The sequence below is a fragment of the Marmota flaviventris genome, chromosome 7, assembly GCF_047511675.1.
Source record: "Marmota flaviventris isolate mMarFla1 chromosome 7, mMarFla1.hap1, whole genome shotgun sequence".
NCBI classification, from domain to species: domain Eukaryota; kingdom Metazoa; phylum Chordata; class Mammalia; order Rodentia; family Sciuridae; genus Marmota; species Marmota flaviventris.
The window spans coordinates 116908880-116925218 of record NC_092504.1 but is presented as its reverse complement, the minus strand read 5'-3'; the positions used below and the strand labels follow the sequence as shown (position 1 = coordinate 116925218).

The window sequence follows — 16339 nt, the reverse complement described above, 5'->3', positions numbered from 1 at the left end:
CAACATACAGCTTTCTTCCTTAAGTCACAGTTTGGTTCTAAGTTGACAGACTGATTTGTTATTAAATTTTAGTTTCAACTTTTCTAATTTCAGAAAAAAAATTGATGTTATTTTGTTTTTGATTGATAACTAAGGGAGAACTGATAATCTTGATGAAACATTTTATTCAAAAACAGGGATTTTTTGCATTTGCTCAAGTATCCTTTTATATTTTTCCAATAATTTTGTTATTTTCTTCATGTGGATTTTTTAAAGTATGTTTTAAGTATTTCATCTTTTTTTGCCATTTTTAAAGAGACTTTTCTCTTCCATTTTATCTTTTGGTTGGCATAATTTATGTGGCTGAAGGCTATTGCTTTTGCATATTTTCTTTCTTTATTTGCAGTGTTGGGGATTAAATCCAGGGCCTCCTGCATGTTAGGTAATTATACAACCAGTGTACTATATCCCCAGTCCCTGCATATTAATTTTGTATCCTCCTGTTATGTGAGTTCATTTTCTGTTATTATAACTGAATAACACAGACTGGGTAAAGAATAGAGGTTTGCTTAGCTGAAGGTTCTGGAGGCTGGGAAGTCCAAAAGTATGGCCTCAGCATCTGGTGAGGGTCTTTTTGTTGCATCATAACATGGCAGAGGGCATGAATGGCAAGACAGTGTGCTAGCTGGAGTCTCCCTTCCTATTATAAAGTTACTAATACCATGTTGGGTCCCCACCCTCATGTCCTCATCTAATTCTAATTACCTCCCAAAGGCCCATCTCCAAATGTGGATTTGAGCATTAAGTTTCCAATACATGAACCTTTGGGGGACACATTCAAACCATAGGGCTCACTAAATTCTCATGTTTCAGTTTGTTTATAATTCTCTGAAATTTTTTTGGTATACTGCCATGCCATTGTCAAATATAACTTTAACTCTCCCAGTTCTTATCCTTCTAACTTCTTTATGTAATTGTATTAACTAATATCATTCATGAAACTCTAGTGGAGATCAAGGTCATCTTTGCCTTGTTTTTGGCTTTAGGAATGCCTTCACTATTTCTGCATTAAGTGAAATTCTGACTTTTATGATATGTAATTCGTAACATTAGTTAAGAAAGCATTCATCTGATTTTCTTAAGTGTTTTCATATAGAATGGTTGTTAAATTTGTCAAAGGCTTTTTCCATGGAGCTAATCCTGTGACCTTTCTCTTTAAATCTATGAGTAGGTAAATGAGATTAATGTTACTTAATGCATAACCATCCTTACATTCCTGGCCTAAAACCCTATTGGTAGTGGTAAATTGTTTCTTAATGTGGTGTGGAGTCTACTGCTAATATTTTTAGAATTTTTCCATCAACATTCACAAGTGGCAGTAGTCTATGATTTTCTGCATGTGTTATCTTTATAAATTTGGTATCAATATTATGCTTCATAAAAAATTTGAAAGTTTTCCATCATTTCATATTCTATGAAATAGTTTATGTAACACAGGGACCATTTTGTCTCTAAAGATAACTATAATTTAAAACAAAAAATTGATTATTCTGTATGTATTGGTCAACAATGTTTTATCTTTCCTTTTTAACTATTATTGGACATTTTTATGTGTCTGTCTGTAGATTTACTCCACTTGTTTCACGTGCTATAAAAAATTTCTTTGCAAAAATATATTTTATTCAGCCAAGATTGTTGGACATTTGGTTTGTTTTCAGTTTCATGTTATTTCAGACAATATTTTCAAAGAACATTTCTAAACATTTGTTGGCACATTTGTGGAAGTTCTGGGGTGAACTCGTTGATGAAAAAGTCACTATTCATGAAGAATTGACCTTCTAAAAAGAATGAGAAACACAAGACAGAGCTGAAGTCTGTAGAAAATAAGGGAAAGGGTAATGACTTTGAGAACTTTTCAAGTTGCTTTTACCATGGGAAAAGCAGTTTTAAGTATTTTTTACTAAAAAGATTTGTATAAAATGAGCTGGGAATCTATTATCAAAACCAGATTTGTAAGAAACACTGTCTTTTGGCTGGAATTTGTTAATGAAAAAGTAAATTTGTAATGTTCACAGATCTTTAAAGATTAGCTGTCAAAAGTTGAAGCTCAAATGCTTTCTGAAAAACTCTTAAAATACACCTACTAGTGTGGAGACTGGATTTGAGAGAAAGGGTGAGTTATTTTGCAAGCCTGAACTTGGAAGGCATCATGTTTCTCATAACATTTTGAAAAGTAACTATGGGAACTTTTAACCCGTTTAAGTTGAACAGATGTGTAATTTTTTTCTGTCCAGTTGTGGTTGTTACTGTGTAAGTGAATGTATCCCTTACTTGCATGTGTTTCCTGTGTTGTGTGGGCTCCAGAGACCCACACCTGAGTGAATTTAACTTGCTCAGTAAGTTTCCGTCAGAGCAGATTTGGTGTGATTCTTGGGTCAACAGAAACAAATATTTTGCCTTGAAATACCCGAATAAAATCAGTTTGGACAACAGGGATAGAAATGACCTATTTGTTTTTAATAGATAAAAATACATTTTTAATAATAGTACTTCCCTAATGGATCCAGAAAAGTAGCTTGTTTTTTGGAACAGTATCAACATTTGATGTGCCACAGCTTCAGGGAATAAAGTGCCTAGATATCACGATTATTTTACATAACCATAATTGAATGTCTAAGAAGTTGCTTAACTTTTCTCATATAATGACAGAGTATTTAGAAGCAAAGATAGCCATATTATATTACAATGTTAACTATGTTATAATAAGATTTTAGGAGGAAGGTGGGGATGTGGGAACTAAATATATTTTGAAGTGTCAGATGGCCTTCTCCCTACTAGACAAAAGCTCCTTGATGCTATGCTTTTTCTTTTCTGAAGATTCAAAACACCTCACAAAGCATATGACATAAAAAAATTAAAACTTTGTCATTGCCAACCACAAATGGATACTCACCATTGCTTATCAACGCTTTTATTTAAGTTATAATTGGCCTTATTCCAAAAGGGCCATAAGGCAGCTGTTACTTTTCAGTCAACCTTTCTCTCAGTCCCTACAAACATTTCAAACATTTGCCACTGAGATCTCAGCTACACTTTCCTTGATTTTTTTCTATTAGAATTTGTTTTGTTTTAATTTGAGCCTTTCGTGCATAATCTGAACTTCCTAATCTCCCTACCTACAATTATTTTCATACCACATTGCCTGTGCAGGCTACCCGCTACTCCTTCTCATGACCCAAATCCCTCCTGGGTGCTTGAAGACTTTCCTTCATGTTTCTCCTTCTCCCCTCTGGGTATCTTTGCTTTTTTCTTCTCTGTTGCCTGATTTTTCTTAACACATCTCCACAGTGTTTCAAGAAACAATGTTACCTGATAGAAAAAAAACTTTTCTTTCTTTTTTTTTTTTTTGATCATTAAATGTTTATTAAATCAGTTTGAAACTTAACATCTAAGGAAATTAAAAAGAATATCAAAAATTACTTTCTTCAAAATACCAGCAGATTTTCTTAGGAAGAAAAGAATAAGAGTTTAAAAATACATATAAACTAAACAAGGAAAGCTGTAAAAAGAGATAAGATACCATATTAGTTTTCTGTAGCTGTTGAAACAATTACTACAATTTGGGGGCTTAATACAACAGAAACTTATTTTTTCTGGAGGCCAGAAGACATTAGTTTCTTTGGGTGGAATGAAGATATCAGCAGAGTTGTGCTTCCTCCAGAGGCACTAGCGAGGATCCGTTGCGCACTGCATTGAAGTTCTGGTGGCTGCCAGCACTCCTTGGTCTGTGGTCCCACATTTGAGTCTCTACATCTGTGGTCACATTGCCTTCTCTTGTCTGTGTATCAAGTCTCCTTTTATTTCCCTCCTTGAAGGATATGTATAATTGCATTTAGGGCTCATCATATAATCCAGGATAATCAACCCCTCTCAAAACCCTTAATTTACTCACATCTATAATGTTCTTTTTGCCATACAGGTAACATTCACATATTCCAGGAAATAGGATACAGCCATCTTTTGATCATCTCATCAGTGGCAGTTTCTTTTTTTTTTTTTTTCTTTTTATTGGTTGTTCAAAACATTACAAAGCTCTTGACATATCATATTTCATACATTTGATTCAAGTGGGTTATGAACTCCCATTTTTACCCCATATACAGATTGCAGAATCACATCGGTTACACATCCACGTTTTTACATATTGCCATACTAGTGACTGAAAAAAACTTTTCTCAACCATTTATATCCTGATACCTTAAGGATTAACTAAGTTATTCAGGTCATTCCTCATATTATTCATATTCATTCATATACTTTTTCTCATTTTGATTAATTTACTATCTCATATTTGCCAGACAATGTATTAGATGTTGATGATACAAAGACTAATAATCTCTATGATCCTGGTCTCAAAGAAATCACAGTCAAGAGCTGAGGCAGACACAAACAGGTAATTATAAACTATATATGACAGCACCCAAGGATAGCATTCACCAACCCAAACTCACCAGCTTAACCCCATACTTTTCAGGGTTTAGGTCCACAGATATCAAATTTCCTCTGAGTGTTATCTGAGGTACCAGCCTTTGTGTGGAAGGCCTGGTTCTTCAGGCAGCAGTGTTCGGAGGTGGGGTTTAGGAAAAGCAATCTGATCATGAGGGCTTTAATCTCATCAATGGAGTAATTCATTGATGGGTTCATAATGCAATGGACTACTGGGAAATGGTAGAAACCAGGAGTTGGGGCCTGGCTAGAGGAAGGCAGTCACTGTGGGCATGCCCTGGGGAAGTATATCTTGTCCCTGGACCCCAACATTTCTCTCCCTGCCCCCACGCCTCTCTTCTCTCTGTTTCCTGGCTGCCATGAGGTAAGCAGCTTTGCTAGTCCATGCCCTTTTGCCATGATGCTCTGCCTCACCTCAAGCCCAGAGTAATGGAGCCAACAGACATGGACTGAGACCTCTAAAACTATGAGCCAAAAAAAAAAAAAAAACCTTACTTCCTTCAAATTGATTTTTTTTCAGGTATTTTGTTACAGTGATGAAACACAGTAAGTCCATGTCTGAAATTTGTTGTCCCTATTCTGAACCCCAGTGCTTGGTATTTATTTAGTAAAACTCCACTTGTTTTTTTTTTTTTGTTGTTGTTGTTGTTTGTTTGTTTGTTTTGTTTTAAGTATAATCATTTTAAATTGACCAGTTATTACTGTTCAAATTTTCTACAGACCAGGTTGCCTTTTGATAAATAAATGGAAATAAGAATATAAGTGCTTATCTAGTCACAAAAAGAAACAACAGATGCAGAAGTAAATTATGTGAGGGGAAGGGATTTTTTTTTTTTCTTTTGACTATAACTTGTTCAAAAAAAACTAAGTTATAATGAAGAAATTCTAGAGTTTCTTTCCCAGCTTCTCCTTCTCTGCAACAGCTCAAGTTAGTCAAATCCCTTTGTTAAAGATTCATTAGCTGTGGGTGTTGCTTATCTGGGCCCTTTGTCAGGCATACTCTCTATGGTACCCCATGTTCAACTCAAGTCCTGCATCCTCCATGAGGACTTTTGTGCTGAGGCCAGGTCATGATGACTGCCCTCAGGCTGTTGCTCTGAACTAGATAATTGAAGATATGACAGTTTGTGGGACTGATGGAGTATGCTGCAAATTCAGCTACTCAGGAGGTTGAGACAAGAGGATTGAAAGTTCAAGGCCAGCCTCAACAACTTAGTGAGACCCTGTCTCAAAGTGGGAAAATAAATAAATAAAAGGCAGCCAGGTGTGTTAGCACATGCCTATAATCCCAGGGACTCAGGAGGCTAAGGCAGGAGGATCTCAAGTTCAAGGCCAGCCTCAACAACCTAGTGAGGCCCTAAGCAACTTAGGAGACACTATCAAAATGATAAAGGGTTGGGGGTGTGGCTCAGTGGTTAAGCACCCCTGGGTTCAATCCCCAGTACCAGTACTGGTCATCTCAATTTTGTTTGTGTTTGGATGTCTTCTTGTATCCACTAGGTTTTCTAGCACCTTCCTCCTTGCATCTTCTACATGGGAGACACTCTTTCATGAGTTGTTTAATCTAATTCATTTGCCAAAGGGTATAATTGCTGACTTAATTAAAGCTATTAATAGGAAACCAAATGATAAACTGTGTTCCCCCAAATGTTCCCCAAATCCCTGGAATAAGTGGATTTGAAGTATAGCAAGCTTGGGTCCAAGGCCTGGCTTTACTATATGAATTTAAGCAAGTTAGTCTACACCCCTAACTCTTTTTGTGCTTTTTCTTTTTTTTTAATATTTATTTTTTAGGTATAGATGGACACAACACAATGCCTTTATTTTTATGTGGTGCTGAGGAGCGAACCCGGGTCCCACCCATGCTAGGCGATGTCCTTTTCTTAAATGCAGATAAAGCAATTTGACTTCACAGATGGTGAGATTGTTTGGAGAATTAAGAGAAATAATGTGGACATGGCAATTGGCACTGTGCTCTGGCAGAGTTACATGCTTAATAGAGGATAGTAATATTCTGAACATACAGAGAGTTCTTAGCAGAAGAAAAAATCCTCCTCAGTACAAATACAGTTGGCAGAGGTGACTGTCACAGATGAACTGTGTGGAACGGCTAGTCTGTAAGGTTGGATGCCATCAGATCTCCCTCTCACCCTATGATGGCTGTTGGAGGAGCCTACTACTCCTGGTCACCTCTCCCCACACCTCCCAACCAGCCCCAACACTCCTTCATCTTGGAATTCAGGGCTAAGAAAAAAAGAGTTATAGAAATTCCAACTTAGAAGTTGGGGAACATGTTCTGATTAAAAAGGGGAGGAAAAATAGTATTGTTATACATGCTGGTTATCTTTGGTGAATTACTTATGGGCAAATGAGCTACTTTGGCCATATCTGGAAATCTAAACCACCACGTCTAAAATTGTTTCTATGGGAAACTATGTTCTAAGTTCCTAACAACTGACTTAGAAATGAACTATTGGAATGCATTTTGTTTGGGGACAGTCTGTAGGTCAACATTCATGACTCATCATCAGTGAAAAAGGAAATGACATTTATCCTGCCATTACTGAAACATACTTCATATGTATTTCTTTGAGGACTCCAAGGATCTGAAGTTATTTAAAGTAGTAGCCTCATAAGTCCATCAGATTGAATTGATATCTTGAATTTATTATATTTTAGCTATTAACTCCAACAACTAGAGGTGCTTGTTAGGTGTCCTTTAGACATTTTTAGAATTTAATATTTTTAAGCAAGGCAGAGCCCTTTGTAACATTCCCCATGTGGTTATATAACTGCTGAGCTGAAGCAATGTCCTTCCTCCCCCTTTCCCTTCTCGGAGGCTTCTCTGTCCATGTATGGTAACTGTTCCACACAGTTCTTGATACTGAAGTGAGCAAGGAGAACCCTTATTCGGATCCCAGTTTGAAAATTAAACAGCTCAGAGGCTGAGATTAAGAATCTTCTCTGTGGGCTGGGGACATAGCTCAATAGACGTCCCTGGGTTTGGTCCCCAGCACCACAAGAAAAAAAGTATTTCCTGTGTATAGAATATATAGATACTAGACACCTTGACAAAATTAGATTTGAAACAAAATTACTCAGAAAACTATATAAGTTATCATTGAATGAGGTTGATGTCCTAACTAAAATCCAGTCAGTTGCCCTGTTTTATTTTTTATTTTTTTTTTTTTAAGAAGAAGGGGGGAGGAGGGGGAGGGGAAGGTGAATTGTTTCACATATTCATATATGCATTTTTTTAAAGAGAGAGAGAGAGAGAGAGCAAGAGAGAGAATTTTGTTAATATTTATTTTTTAGTTCTCGGCAGACACAACATCTTTGTTGGTATGTGGTGCTGAGGATCGAACCCGGGCCGCACCACGGGAGGCGAGCGCGCTACCAGTTGAGCCACATCCCCAGCCCAGTTGCCCTGTTTTAAATTCCTCCTGTCATAAGTCCTAAGAAAGCATTTCTCCATCGTTTCCATTTTGTGTCATTACCATAAAGAGCAAGAGGTCAATCTTCTCTCTTCCTTGTGTCTTGTGTAAATGGACAAAAGCAACTTCTATATTCTCTTATTCTCTTTGCTATTTATTTTATGTTTACACTCAGCTCCTGAGTTGCTCAGTTAAAATTAGTTTCTCTAAAAGGGAGATGATAAAAAGCAGAACTAGGCAAGCATGAAATCTCTTTCCACCCCCATGTTAATGCCAGTTCTTAAGAAGGGTTGATGTAAACACTTAATATATCACAATAAAGCCTAAGAAGAAACCTCACCCAGAATGTCTGCCTTGCTCCAGGGAGTAGCTATAACTTTCTGAGAACTATGGAAATTGAGCAAATGGAACTTTTTTTTTTTTTAAGAGCAAGTTTTTTTTTTCTTTTTAGTTTTAGGTGGATACAATATTTTTATTTTATTTTTTTTGTATGTGGTGCTGAGGATTTTACCCGGTGCCTCACACATGCTAGGCAAGCGCTCTACCTCTTGAGCCACAACCCCAGCCCCACCTTTTTTTTTCCCCTTACAAAAGAAACTCAGAACACCAAAAATCTCCTGTTATAAATGGCCTACTTTACATCATTCACAAAAATGAATGTCTGAGTATTACAGATAATCTTGGTACAGAAACAAATGGAAAATGGTAGTTACATATCAATAAGTGTTGAAATAAAGATTTGTAGGGATGCTGGGGAATCCGGAAGGAAGACAGCTACTGTCCTGGGGCATCTCAAACTGCCTTGCAGAAAAGACTAATGATCAGGATTGAGTCTCAGAGGCAAGGTGTTCACAAAACATTGTATCATATCCCACAAAGATATCCAATTATTTTTCCACTAATTTTTTTTTAAAGGTAAGGTGGTTTCCTGGAGCAGGACCAACAAATATAAGAAAGACCAGAGATTCTATGTGGTCATCCGAGGACCCTCTCAGTTTCCCTAACTCTCAGGAAGTAAATGCAAGGTGAATGTTGGTACTCTAATTCATTCTTTCTTTCGGTGAATATTTATCGAGCACTGAATAGTTGCTGAAGTTTCAGAGGTGATTGAGTTCTCACGAAGATTATGGCCTACTTTGGAAGACATTGAACAAAAAACATAACAATAGTAATAAGTACCATGGTAGGAAATGCAGGGTGCTAGAAGAGTTTAAATGAGTGCCTTTTGGATTGGAGTGGGAGTAGGAGGAATTTCAGGGAAGAAAATGACATTGAAACTGAAACCTAATGCTTTATAAAGGCCAGGGAACAGCACTTGTGAAAATTTCCCATGGAAAAAACCTGACTTCGACAGGAGAAAAAAGTCAGTAGGTTGTAGACAAGATCAGAAAAGTAGATCCTTTAGAACCTGTAGGAACTGTCACATATTTTGAATTTGTGGTAAGAGAAACCTACCAAATGGTTTAAGCAGAAGTTTAGCATGATCAGAACTGTATATTTTTTAAAAATCACTGTCATTCAGAATAGTGGTCACTACACTTTAAATCACGTACTTTTATCAATAAATCATTTAAAACCTACCAGCTAATATAGTTACGTTTATTATTACCTAATAAACATTATACTTTAAAAAATATAATTTAGGACTAGGGTTGTGGCTCAGTGGTCGAGCGCTTGCCTAGCATGCATGAGGAGGCGCTGAATTTGATGCTCAGCACTGCATATACATAAATAAATAAATAAAGTCCATTGACAACTAAAAAAAAAATTTTTAAAAGTATAATTTGAAGGATGAGATAAATAGAAGTCCTACAATTTTCTCGTATCAGCTCATTTTCTACACTGCATGATTGTAAGTTCCATCTGGGAAGCATGTTAGTCAGCTTTCTTTCACTATAACAAATGGCAGAAATGATCAACCTACAAAGAGAAAAAGGTTAAAATTTGGGCTCACAGTTGGAGATTTTAGTCCATGATCACTTGTTTTGGGGCCTACGAGAAGGAAGCATATCATGACCTTGGAAACCAGGCCACGGCAGAGCCAAACCATGTTCCTCATGGCCTGGAACAAAGAACAAAGAGGAAGGGACCAAGGTGCACAAACCCCTGCAAAGGCATGTCCCCAATGACCTAACTTCCTGCCACCAGGCCCCACCTCTCAAGATCCCACCACATCCCAAAAGCCCCATCCTGGGGACCAAGCCTTTAGCACATGGACCTAGGGGGGACACTTCAGGTCCAAACCATAGCAGGAGTTCGTGGTGAGTGTGTGGATGGAGCGCATAACTGGGAATGGAGAGGACTGGATATGTTATTGTTACAATCCAGGTGAGAAGTGGTCAAGGAAGGAAAGAGGTAGGGATTTAAAACCCTTTCCAGATCCAGTGGTGAAGATGTCATGATTGGTTGATGGGCTGGAAGTGAGGCTGGGGGAAAGGAAGAAAATGATGTTCTAGGAATTGAATTCTGGCTTGAATAACTTCTCAGATGATGGTATCAACTTATCCTTTTAATGCAATTGAGTAAAAGTCTGCCATTTTTAATTTTGGAGGAAAAATATAAAAGAAAAAAAAAACAGTCATTTTAGCTATGTTATTGATCTTTTTTTTTTTTTGAGAGAGAGAATTTTTAAAAATATTTATTTATTTATTTACTTTTTAGTTTTCAGTGGACACATCTTTATTTTATTTTATGTGGTGCTGAGGATCGAACCCAGCGCCCCAAGCATGCCAGGTGAGTGGCGCATTACCGCTTGAGCTACATCCCCAGCCCTGATCTCATTATCGTTGTTATTTGTTTATTTTTGTGACAGGGATTGCCTCTAGCCCTCCAGTTTTCTGTTTTAATCTTTTATTTCTTACCTGGGGCCTCTAGTGTGTGAAATTACCATAAAGGACTAGGGATTTGAGAGAGAGCTTGCCTAACGTGTACAAGGCTCTGAGTTCAATGTCCAGCACTGGAAAGGGAAGAAAGAAATTCCTATAGGAAGCCACAATCTCTAAGTCCCCAACCTCCCCCCGCCCCCCACCTCTCTCTCTCTCTCTCTCTCTCTCTCTCTCTCTCTCTCTCTCTCTCTCTCTCTGTCTCTCTCTGTCTTCCTCTGTTACTGGACACATTCTGGGTTGTAAAAATTATAGGGACACTTTTATTACTTACAACTGCATTGTGATGGATGTATAAAATCATGACTTCCTTTTCCCACCAATCCATTTGATGATTCTTTTCTCTAGGTTTTCAAAACCACTTAAGCCTATAGTTCAGGATATTGTACTGAAAGCTATGTTATTCATGAATTTCCACAGAAATTAAAAAAAAAAAAAAAAGAGCAACTAAGGACTATGCCATGTGGATGGCAGGCATCATTTACATTTTTCCAGAGAACTACCTGGGAATCCCTCATTAAGTGAGCCCTTGGCTTAGTGTTTATCTGTAGGCAAATGGCAGAGGCAACTGCAATTTAAAGGTCTTTTTAAAAACAGTGCTACCATTCATTTACAGTGATTATGAGGATCCAAAAATGAAGCTCAGTGGTAGAGCACTTGCCAAGAATGTGAGAAGCCCTAATTCAATCCCTAGTATTCAAAAAAAAAAAAACAGAGAGAGAGAGAGAGAGAGAGAGAGAGAGAGAGAGAAAGAAAAAAGGAAGAAAAGACAAGTACTTTTGTGAGAGAAGTTTTTATAAAAAATCATGTATAACTTTATTACATCCATTGTTTGTATTCAAAAACTGCTGCTTAAAATGTGACCTAAAGTTACATTTTAAGTCCTCTTTTTCTTGCTTTTGAGATGTGGTGTTGTGCTTATTGTTTTAGCCCTGGAAAACAGAAATCCTAGTTCTTGTTTTCAAAGGCCTAAGCTCTAGAGAAAGTAGTGGATTCCTAATTATAAGGAAACTATTGGTTTGTAGGTAGGTAAGAGGGAATCCGGTCTCAGTGGCACACACCTGTAACCTCAGCTATAAAGTGGCAGGAGACTGAGGCAGGAGGATCACAGGTTTGAGACCAGCCTGGGAAATTTAGTGAGACCCTGTTTCAAAAGAAAAAATAAAAAGGGCCAGAGATAGAGCTCCCTGGTAGAGCACCCTTGGGTGCAATCCACAGTGCTAAAATAAAACAAACAAATAAATGTAAGGTGGAAAGGATTAATGGGCATAGTCAAAAGATACCAGCTAGAAACATGAAGGGAAGATTCACCTACTATAGAAAGAAATTTATCCAGTCTGAGAGAAAGAGGAAAGAAAAGGACCTGGGGCTCTCCTAAGAGGTGAGGGTACCCTTCTGTGTATTCTTTTTAGACCCACTACTAAGGAGAAAGCAAGACCCCAGAGAGAAATGACTAGAAGTTATGCCTGGACTGATGAGACTGTGTGGTGTGCAGATGGGCAAGGATCCACATGTCCCTGTCATGGCCCTCAAGCAGCTAAGAGCTGCTGAACCTCAGCAGCTATATTTTCAGCTGGTTACTTCCATGAGCAGGGGACTGGACACACAAGTCTTTGATATTATGCAAAACTCCTGAGCTATAGCACAATCTTGGGAAATGGAGAGGGAAGACCCTTAGAAAGTTTAACAGAGGCTGTTTCCCATCTTGTAGGATGGGGGCTTGAGATGAAAAATAATTTGATGTAGATAATAAAGTTATATGTCTTACAAAAATGGATCTGTGGCCAGGCATGGTGGTATACATCTATAATCCCAGGGACTCAGGAAGCTGAGGCAGGAGGATCTCAAGTTCAAGGCCAGCCTCAGCAAGTTAGTGAGGCCCTAAGCAACTATGCCCATTAATCCTTTCCACCTTACATTTACTTATTTGTTTGTTTGTTTATTTATTTCAAATTAGTGAGATTCTGTCTCAAAATAAAAAAATAAATAAATAAAAGGCCTAAGGATGTGGCTCAGTGGGTTCAATCCTTGGTACCAAAAAAAAAAAAAAGTCTGTGGATTGACATTTGTTACTATATAGGGCAGACTTTCTGCATGTAAAATACGGTGTGGGGGGAGCTTCAGTTTATATGTCCAGGCAATTCTACACATTTTGGAATAATGGAATATGCTTGAATGAGAGTTAGCCATGTTAGCACTCCAAAATGAAAAGATACAGAAATGATCTCCTGTGCCAAGGCAGAGTCACTAAAACAGAGTCAGCTGAGATGGGATTTAGAAGCTGATAGATTTTTTTTTATTAATTTTTAATTTGTTTTAATTAGTTTTACATGACAATAGAATGCATTTATGTACTTTGATATATCATACATAGATGGGATATAATTCCTCATTTTTCTGAGTGTACATGTTGTAGAATCATGTACATGTAGAATCGTGCAGTCACATATATACATAAAGTGATAAAGTCTGTTTCATTCTATCCTTCCTATCCCCACATCCTCTCCCCTCACCTCCCTTCACTTCCCTCTACCTAATCTAGGGTAACACTATTCTAGAAGCTGATAGATATTTTTAATGTTTTTTCCCTTTCATTTTTCCAGTGCTGGGGATCAAACTCAGGGCCTCATGCATATTAGGCAAGTGCTCTATCACTGAGCTACACTCCCAGCCCTAGGATTAGAACTTTTTAAGGGCCTGATGAAATTTTAGGCTTTAGAAGCAGCTTATCTAATGAGGCTCTATTTCATTTCCACCTTTGCAAAAGACACTATTGAGGGCAATGGGGGGCGGGGACCTGTAGCTCCAGAGAAACACTGGGAGGTAAAGCCATCCCTGTGAACTCCCTCTGTGACAAGTCAGAGTGCCAGGAAGGTGTTGGTGAGTGAATGAAAGCAGCCCGGAGGCCGACTTGACTCCCTGACCAGGTTTGTGGTGTGGAAAAGAGCCAGAGGTAGCCAACTGCGACTGTGAGTATGAAGGGTAATCTGGAAAGCAGAGAGTTGTGTTCCTTGTAGAAACAGCCTGCCAGCTCCTTGGGGAAAATGGGACTCAAGATGAAAAGACAGAGAAAATAGGAGTAGCAGGAGATGGAGGCAAGCCCAGGAGAGGTGTCAGAGGAGAAATGAAAGGGGAATGACAGGAGAGGAAGAGGAGAAAGCATTACCAGCCCATGGGGATTTCTGATGGGAGGGGAACTGAAAACCACAGAAATAGAAAGAGGAACCTGGGGACCAGAAAGCTGTATTTCCCAGGGTGCTCCCCAACTCCTCTCACCCCAAAGAAGCAAGTGTATTAGGGAAAGATGCAAAGGAAATGTCCTATTTGCATCTTAGACCCAGTTTTGAGACTATATAAAATGCCATCTCTTTCACAAACTGTTATCTAGGTTGAAATGTTAGGGGTGCTGTTCCCAGAGGGAAGAGTGGTCCGTTTACATTCAGGAAAGGAATGACGCTGCCATCCAACTTTGATGCTAATACTTGAAAAAGAAGGGGGACACATTAGGAACTGTCGCCTTTTATGTGGTGTTCAAGAGGGCGGGGAGAAGGGTGGGAAAGTAGGAGGAAAGCAACATCTAAATCGAGTCTTCCAAGAAGTTATTTTATCAAGCGTTTAATCAACTCTTGCTCAAGGCAAATCATAAAAATAAATTGTGCATCTTTACCTGCAGCAGGCAGCTTGCAAACTGCAGGTGCAATTTGAAGAAAGCCGTTGTCAAGTTCCCAGCTGCTATTCAAAAGATATTTACTAAGAGCTCAAACAAAGTTATGAGTCTTGCACTGTCTTGAGAACCAGACATAGATTACCACCACATTCAAATATCTAGAATGAGCTAGCATGAGAACTTTCACCAGACGAGACCCAGCACTTTTAAAAACAATGTTTTAAATTGTGGTAAAATGTGCACAACATAAAAGTTATTGTTTTAACTCTGTTTAAGGGCATGGTTCAGTGGCATCAGATATGTTCACATTGTTATGCAGCCATCGCCACCATCTAAGCTTCAGAACTTTTTTCATCTTCCAAGATTGAAACCCTCATACCTATTAACAGCAGCTCTCCATGTGCTTCTCCCAGTCTCTAGCAATTACCCTTCTACTTCCTGTCTACTTTCTTTTTCTATGAATTGACTACCCACCTCAAAAATGGAATCATACAGTATTTGTTCTTTTGAAACTGGTTTAATTTAGCATAACATTCACCCATGTTGTAGCGTGTGTCAGAATTTCCTTTTCAAGGCTGAATGAGCCTGTACTTTTTAAGGGGAAGGCATGATATAAAAAAAAATCTTTTTCTTTAAAAAAAAAACAAACTTTATATCCATGTCACTTTTGACACACTGCCACAGCAGTGAGTAGATTATTTAGGTTGCAAAATGAGGCTGGAACTGGATAAGTTAGCATCATGCAAGTTTCTCTCATATGCTAGGACGGATTGTTTTGTTTGTTTTGTTTGCAGAGAGGTCTCCCCTAAATTGCCCAGGTTGGCCCTGACCTCCTGGGCTGAAGCGATCCTCCTGCCTCAGCCTCCCAATCAGCTGGGATTACAGGTGTGTGCTACTACACCTAGCTGGGACAGATTCTTTTAATTTTACTAATAGGAGACTAAATCCAGACTTTTTCTCCTTTAATGAATGAGATGAGCACTACTGACTCTGTCCCACCAGTCTTACTATTATACTGCTCCTCGACCTTGAATGAAATTCTACGTAGAGGGCTGGGAATACAGCTCAATTGATAGAGTGCTTGCCTTGCATGCACAAGGCCCTGGGTTCAATCCCCAGCACCACAAAAAAAAAAAAAAAAAAAAAAAGAAAGAAAGAAATTCTACATAGAAGATAATATGTCACTTCTTAGCCTTTTGGTTAAGATCAATTATAATGTCTGTTTTTATCATTTTAATGTCTGAGATGTCCTCCATCTGAGGACAACATATTAAATGGATTTTTGGACATAGGAGATGAAATAGAAGCTTGCTTCATTCACTCTATGATATTATAGTACCTTTGGAATGGTGCACCCCAATCGAGGAAAAGAGAAAGGAGAATATACTGACCATCCAGTGCACGCCTATTTTACTCTGCATCTGACTTAAAGTCTGCCTTCGAGGGATCAGTGGTGGAGGACTGGCCTAGCGTGCTCAAGGCCCTGGGTTCCATTTCCAGCACCACCACCACCCCACACTAAAAAAACAAAAATCTGTTTCTAACAGTTTCCAATTCTCCTTTTAACAGCTCTTTGCTTTTGTAGGAAAACTAAGGATATTACCAGAGTCTTAGAAAAACAGGTGGGTTAGTATATTTTGGGTACTGTGAAATATGAATTTTCCTAAAAGTGGCATTATTTAGCAATTGGAAATGTGTTAGCTCTAGCTTTTTTTATGGGTAATTTTTTTAATGGTTAACAAATATATAACTTAGAGTAGGAGTGTAGTTTAGTAACAGAGTGCATGCTTAGCCTGGGTGAGGCCCTAGGTTCAATCTCCAGCACCAAAATATATATGTAAAATAAATTGTGCATCTTTACCTGCAGCAGG

The 16339-nt window shown here is 38.2% G+C and overlaps 1 pseudogene; it reads left to right on the top strand.

The window, feature by feature from the left end:
- Positions 1-15648: 15648 nt before the first annotated feature.
- On the top strand, positions 15649-15828 carry LOC114085608 (U2 spliceosomal RNA; annotated as a pseudogene).
- Positions 15829-16339: the final 511 nt, after the last annotated feature.